We start from the raw sequence: 6,958 nt of genomic DNA on the forward strand, positions 1-6,958 counted from the left end.
TGGGCAAAACTCTATAGCTGCGGTAGCAATGACTTCTGGGCTAGCAGCGGTGACGACAGCCGGGGCAGGAGGCCCTACGCGCCCGCCGGCTCAAGTTCTGATGGCTTTACTGGATAAATTGACGACTTTGTTAACAGCCATGTTCAGCCCAGCGAATCAAGCTCAGCATGATGCGGAGGTGGCAAAGTTACGTGATGAGATAGCGCTAGCCAAGGAAGACCTGGCGGCGGAGGACGTCAGGATTGCTACAGAGCAGGCGGCTTTGGATGATCAGGCCTAGCGGATTCAGTCGGAGGCTTTCCAACTTATGATTGATCAGAACACATCAAATGAGGTCATGAGGAGAAGGCACCAGTCCTATCTACCTACAGTTTACGAGCCTAGAAACCTCTTCCGCACGCCCTGTGCAGGGTTCAGTAATCCGCTAGAGATAAACTGGGCTGCGGCGCCCGACGCTGGGACGCCGGTTCAACCGCGCATGACGGAACCCCCTCGTCTTAATACTACTCCACCTCAGCATGTATTAACACCACCGGGTCATTATTCTAATCCTTTGGAGAACATTATCACTGCAGCGACACAATTGGCGGCTCTCCCGGTGGATGGCGACTCGCCAACGGCGGTTGAAAAACGAAGGGTCAGAGAACTTCTTCAGACAGCATTGGCTCAGCAGGAGGCGTATTCTTATAGTCGAGACATGATTCATTCGACCCCTCACCCAAGCCGGAGTTATAGTAGGCACATGGACTCACCAGCTGTATCAAGCAGCGCCCAGCGTCGTGTCCAGCCGCGTGGGCATGACCCGGCGCATGATGGAGCTCTTAACTTGGTTGATCAAGATAGAGTGAGTCAAGAAGCTGAGTAGGTGTCTCAGTATGCGGCTCACCAGCCCCTTCCGGTTTATCCAGCGACTTCAGTTGAGGCAGGTGTGACTTCTAGATCTACAGGTGTACCCTATTTGGTGTCGGCTCTGCGTAATAAGCATTTTCCCAAGGATTTCAAACGACCTCGAAAGGTGCCTAATTACACAGCCGACTTACCCACTGTGGCGTGGATTGAGAGTTATGAGATGGCCATGGAGTTATTGGAAGTCAGTGACACTACATGTGCCAAGTACTTCACCATGATGCTGGATGGAACGACCCGTACTTTGTTAAAGAGGCTGCCGGCTAATTCCATCGGTTCATGGGCGGAGTTAAAGGCCCGGTTTATTCAGAACTTTAAGGACACGTGCAAGCAGCCCATGTCGATTGTGGACTTGGCTACTTGCAAGCAAGAGGAAGGTGAATCAACGACCCATTGGGTGCGCTGGGTCAAAGCTATCATACATTCATCTGATAACGTGAATGCCGGCTCTGCGGTTTTAATGTTGAGGAAAAATTGCTGTTTTTTGCCTCTTAAACAGAAGCTGGGGCGGCTCAATCACGAATGTAATGATATGGGCCAGCTGATGGCGGCTCTAATCAAATATGCCGACTCTGATAGTACCAAGGACCCCGAGTCTGATGACGAGAAGACAGGGAAGGAAAAAAAGAACGGCAATGCCAAGGGTTAGCAGCCTAACCCGGCGAATCAGGGGGGCAACGGTAAATGCAAGGCGGATGGTAGTTCAGAGTTTGTGGCTAACACCAGTGCACAGGGCAATAATCAACGTCGTAAGGGGAGGCCGCCTCCTCGATCCGGTGGACCAGGTCTTACTCTTGAACAACTGCTAAATGAGCCCTGTCCAAAGCATGGCTCGCGGGAGAAGCCATCTACTCACATTTGGAAAGATTGTACAATTATGAGGGCTTTTAAAATTTCTAGCTCATTGGACGACAATCATGGGCCGGGTGGCGGCTCAGGCGGCTGTGGTTTCCATTGCCCGGGTAATGGAGGTGGCGGTTCTAATCCCTACTTCCAGGGCCCCCAAGGTAATCAGGGCGGTTTCAATATAGGTAATCAGGGTGGTTACAATCAGCAATCCGGCCAGGGAGGTCAGCAGTAGCAGCAATATGGATATCAGAGTAATCCGAAGCAATTGAATAGTGGGCAATATCATGTTTTCACCACAAGCTTATGCAAGCGGGACAAGAAGCTCCACAGGCGGGCCATGAACGCTGTTGAACTGGTAGTTCCTCATTACTTGCGATGGTCTGAGCAGCCTATAATGTGGAGCCGAGTGTATCACCCGCCCGGGGTTGACAATCCGGGTCACTTGGCCTTGGTGGTAGGGCCTCAAGTTGGTGGATACAAGTTCACTAAGGTGCTCATGGATGGAGAGGCAGTAGCATCAACATCGTTTATTATGAGACTTGCCGTCGCATGGGGTTAACTGATAAAAATCTTAAGACATCCAACACTTTTTTCCATGGAGTGGTGCCTGGTAAGTCAGCATACCCGGTGGGCAAGATTGAGCTGGAGGTGGCCTTTGGGGATGAGCATGATTCCAGGGCAGAGAAGTTAACGTTTGAAGTAGTCAAAATCAAAAGCCCATACTGCGCTCTGTTTGGATGGCCGGCTTATGCCAAGTTCATGGCACGGCCGTGTTATGTTTATCTAAAGCTCAAGATGCCGGGTTATAAAGGAACCATCACAGTGCATGGGAGTCGGAAGATAGCCCTGGAATGTGAGGATGGTGATGCTTCTTATGCTGAGTCTGTCTGTGCAACAGTGGAATTGAAGCTCTACAAGGACAATGTTGACCCGATGGATATGACGTCTTTGAGAAAGCCAACTACAGAGCATGATCCTGTGCTAAAGTTTAAGTCGGCCGATGACACCAAGCTGGTTGATTTTGTTCCTGGCGACTCATCCAAGCAGTTCCGTATCAGTGCTAATTTGGATCCGAAATAGGAAAGCACGCTCATCGAGTTCATCCGTGAGAACTGGGCCATCTTTGCATGGAAGCCTTCTCACATGCCGGGTGTACCGAGGGAACTCGCTTAGTACACTCTCAATATTGATCCGAAATTTAACCTGGTCAAGCAATTCCTTCGTCATTTCAACGAGGAGAGGTGTAAAGCCATTGGTGAAGAAGTGGCCCGGCTCTTGGCGGCCGGGTTCATTGTTGAACCTTTTCATCCAGAGTGGTTGGCTAACCCAGTGCTAGTGCTTAAGAAGAATGGCACTTGGCGCATGTGTATGGATTATACAGACTTAAACAAGGCTTGTTTGGCTGCTCCTTTTGCTCTCCCTCGTATTGATCAAATCGTTGATGCTACGGCGGGATGTGAGCGTTTGAGTTTTTTGGATGCTTATTCTGGTTATCATTAGATCAAGATGGCAGTTAAGGACCAGGAGAAGATAGCTTTCATTACTTCCTTTAGAGCCTTCTGCTATGGGTACATACCTTTTGGGCTCAAGAGTGCCCAGAAGACTTATCAGCGATGTGTGCAGAATTTTCTTCACAGTCAGATTGGGCGCAATGTTCATGCTTATGTGGACGATATTATGGTGAAGTCCAGAGAGAAGGAAACTTTGATAGATGATTTGAAGGGAACCTTTGATAATCTCCGGGTCTACAAGATGATGCTTAACCCGGCCAAGTGTGTTTTTGGTGTGCCAGCAGGCAAGCTTTTGGGCTTTCTAGTTTCTAACAGGGGCATCGAGGCTAACCTGGAGAAGATCAAGGCCATTACCTCCCTGGCTAAGCCGGCGTGTATCAATGACATTCAGCGTCTGGCGGGTCATATTGCTGCCTTAAGCCGGTTCATAAGCCGGCTGGGTGAGAAGGCTATACCACTGTATCAGCTGATGAAGAAAACAGATAACTTCATCTAGAGTGATGCTGCTAATGACGATATTGAGGATTTGAAGAGGCAGCTAGCTGAGCCGCCAGTTCTCGATGCTCCCATTGATAAGGAGCCATTATTTTTATATGTGGCTGCTAACACCCATGGTGTCAGTGTGGCCGTTGTGGTGGAGCGCAAGGAGGCTGGCTAGGAATATCCGGTTCAACGGCTGATTTACTACATCAGTGAAGTGCTTATTGAGTCCAAGCAGACATATCCACATTGGCAGAAGCTCGTTTATGGGGTTTTCATGGCCAACCGGAAGCTTAAGCAGTATTTTCTGGGTGACCCCATCACTGTGTTCAGTTCTGCTCCATTAGGAGATATCATTCAAAATAGAGAAGCCACAGGACGAGTCGCCAAGTGGCCCATTGAACTCGGGCCTCATGGTTTGAAGTATGTGCCTCGCACTGCTATCAAGTCTCAAGCACTGGTGGATTTCATCAACGACTCGACAGAGCTGCAGATGCCTGAACAGAAGCCGAATAACACATATTGGACTATTCACTTTGATGGGTCCAGGCAATTGGAAGGTTCGGGGGCTGGAGTTATCTTAGCTTCCCCTTGAGGTGACAGTTTGGTTATGTTCTAAGGTTGATGTTTCCCTATACTAACAATGCAGCTGAGTATGAAGCCTTGCTCCATGGTCTCCGGATGGCTAAAGAGATGAACTTAAGCCAGGTGAGATGTTTCGATGACTCAGACTTGGTAGCTTAGCAAGTTTTAGGCAAATGGGATTCCAAAGACCCGCTTATGGCATCTTATCGCCGCGAGGTGGATGCCATTGCTGGAAATTTCAAGGGTTATCAGGTGGAACACATTGATCGCAGGAAAAATGAGGCAGATGATGCCTTAAGCCGTTTGGGGTCTCTGCATAAGCCAGTGACACCTAACACTTTTTTGGATATCCTGCATAACCCTTCTGTCAAGTTGCCTACAGAGGAAGACCCGGTTGTTCCTAACCCGGAGGTACAATTGGTAGCGGCTCTTCACGCTATCCTAGATTGGACAGTACCATACTTGGCTTAGATGACCCAGGGCGAGTTACCTGAGGATGAAACTTTGGCTAGGCAGATAACCCGGCGGTCTAAGTCAATGACAATTGCCAATGGCGAGTTACACCATCGCACTGTCAATGGGGCGTTTCAGCATTGCGTATCTTCCGAGGAGGGCTGTGAGATTCTTTGTGAGATTCATGAAGGAGATTGTGGTCATCATGCCGGTTCAAAGTCCCTTGTGGCCAAAGCTTTTCGTCATCGATTTTATTGGCTGACGGCTCACGCTGATGCAGAGGATTTGGTCAGTAAATGTGATGGTTGTCAGAAATATTCATGGTGAGCTCATGTGCCAGCTCAAGAATTGAGGATGATTCCAATTACTTGGCTGTTTGCAGTCTGGGGACTTGACATGGTTGGGCCTTTTATAAGGTCCAAGGATAAAAAGACCCACCTCTTGGTGGTGGTTGAGAAATTTACGAAGTGGGTTGAAGTAGAGCCGGTCAGCAAGTGTGACGCGGCCACAGCAGTTCAATTCATTAAAAAGGTGATTTTCCGCTTTGGCTTTCCCCCCAGTATCATAACTGATAATGGCACTAATTTGACCAAAGGTGCTGTGAAAGAGTTTTGTCAACGTGAGCATATTCGCCTTGATGTGTCATCAATAGCTCACCCCCAATCCAATGGTCTAACTAAAAGAGCCAATCAAGAAATTTGAGAGGCATCAAACCCTGGCTTATGTTTCCTTTGCAATGGATGCAGGGGATTTTTGGTGGATGAGTTACCTTCTGTGACATGGAGTATCAATACTACCCCCAACAAGTCTATGGGTTACACGCCTTTCTTCATAGTTTACGGAGCAGAGGCGGTTCTTCTTAGTGACATCCGTCATGACTCGCCCCATGTGGTGGCCTAGATTGAAGCTGATAGCGAACAAGCATGTCAGGATGCACTTGACCTGTTGGATGAGAAGCGTGACCTTGCGGCAGCCCGCTCAGCGATTTACCAACAAGATCTGCGCCATTACCACAGCCGGGTTAAGTCCAGAACCTTTCAAGAACGTGATTTGGTGCTTCGGCTCATCCAGGATCAGACCGACATGCACAAGCTATCCCCACCTTGGGAAGGGGCCTTTGTGGTCAGCAAGAACTTGAACAACGGGTCATACTAACTTATCGATATTCGAGAGCAGAAGGACTCATGTAAGTCGGAGGAGGAGACCCGTCGGCCGTGCAATGTTGCTCATCTTTGGCCTTACTACGCTTGAGCCACTAGCTCTTATGATGTACATACTTTTGACGATGTATATATTATGATGATTACAATAAAGTAGGGTCTTTGTTGTTTCATCTTCAACAATCATGTGTCTTCGTCATCATAATTTCAAAGACCAATTGGGGGTGGGTCATATTCCAATCATGCTAATAACCCCTTTTGGCCGGCTTCCTGGTCGTACTTGAACCATAGCTATAAACACTTAGATCATTTAGGGGATTCCAATCATAGCTTAACCCCTTTTGGTCTGGCTTACTGATCGTATTCGAATGAGAGTCGTTAGAAGATTCAAGGTCATTTGGGGGCTTCCTGTTAAAACATAAGTGTATTCATGAAAGACAACACAACTGTCAGTACCCTCTTGATCGGTGCAATGCCAACACTTCATGGTCATTTGGGGGCTTCCTGTTCAAACATAGGTGTATTCACCAAAGAGAACATAGTTCTCGGTACCCTCTTGATCGACGCAATGCCAACACTTCAAGGTCAGTGGGGGCTTCCTGATCGTATTCGAATCATAGCTATTAACCCTTTTGGTCTAGCTTCCTAGTCGTATTCGAACCATAGCCTCGCTTTTGATGTTTCGCTTGATTTCTTGAAGTTTTTTCTGTTTCTTCTTGATACTATCTTGCCTTTGGGGTTTAAAGTAATTCTAGCCTTACAAAATTTACCTTCATAGCTCATATTTGAAGCTTAACCGTGGTTTTTACTACCCGGTTGAATTCAGAGGCGACAAGCCGCCCATACATGATGATATCCAGCACTTGGAATTATTGGCTTCTAAAAAGCTTTGGGTGCTCACCCTTACTCAGAGGTATCGTAAACCGGCAGTGCAGTTTCATATCACAGGTATGAATCATTATTATGTTTCGGTTAAGGTTCAACCAGCTTTATCCATAACTACTTTAAGCATCA

This window comes from Triticum dicoccoides, chromosome 4B, assembly GCF_002162155.2.
Source record: "Triticum dicoccoides isolate Atlit2015 ecotype Zavitan chromosome 4B, WEW_v2.0, whole genome shotgun sequence".
Lineage (NCBI taxonomy): Eukaryota > Viridiplantae > Streptophyta > Magnoliopsida > Poales > Poaceae > Triticum > Triticum dicoccoides.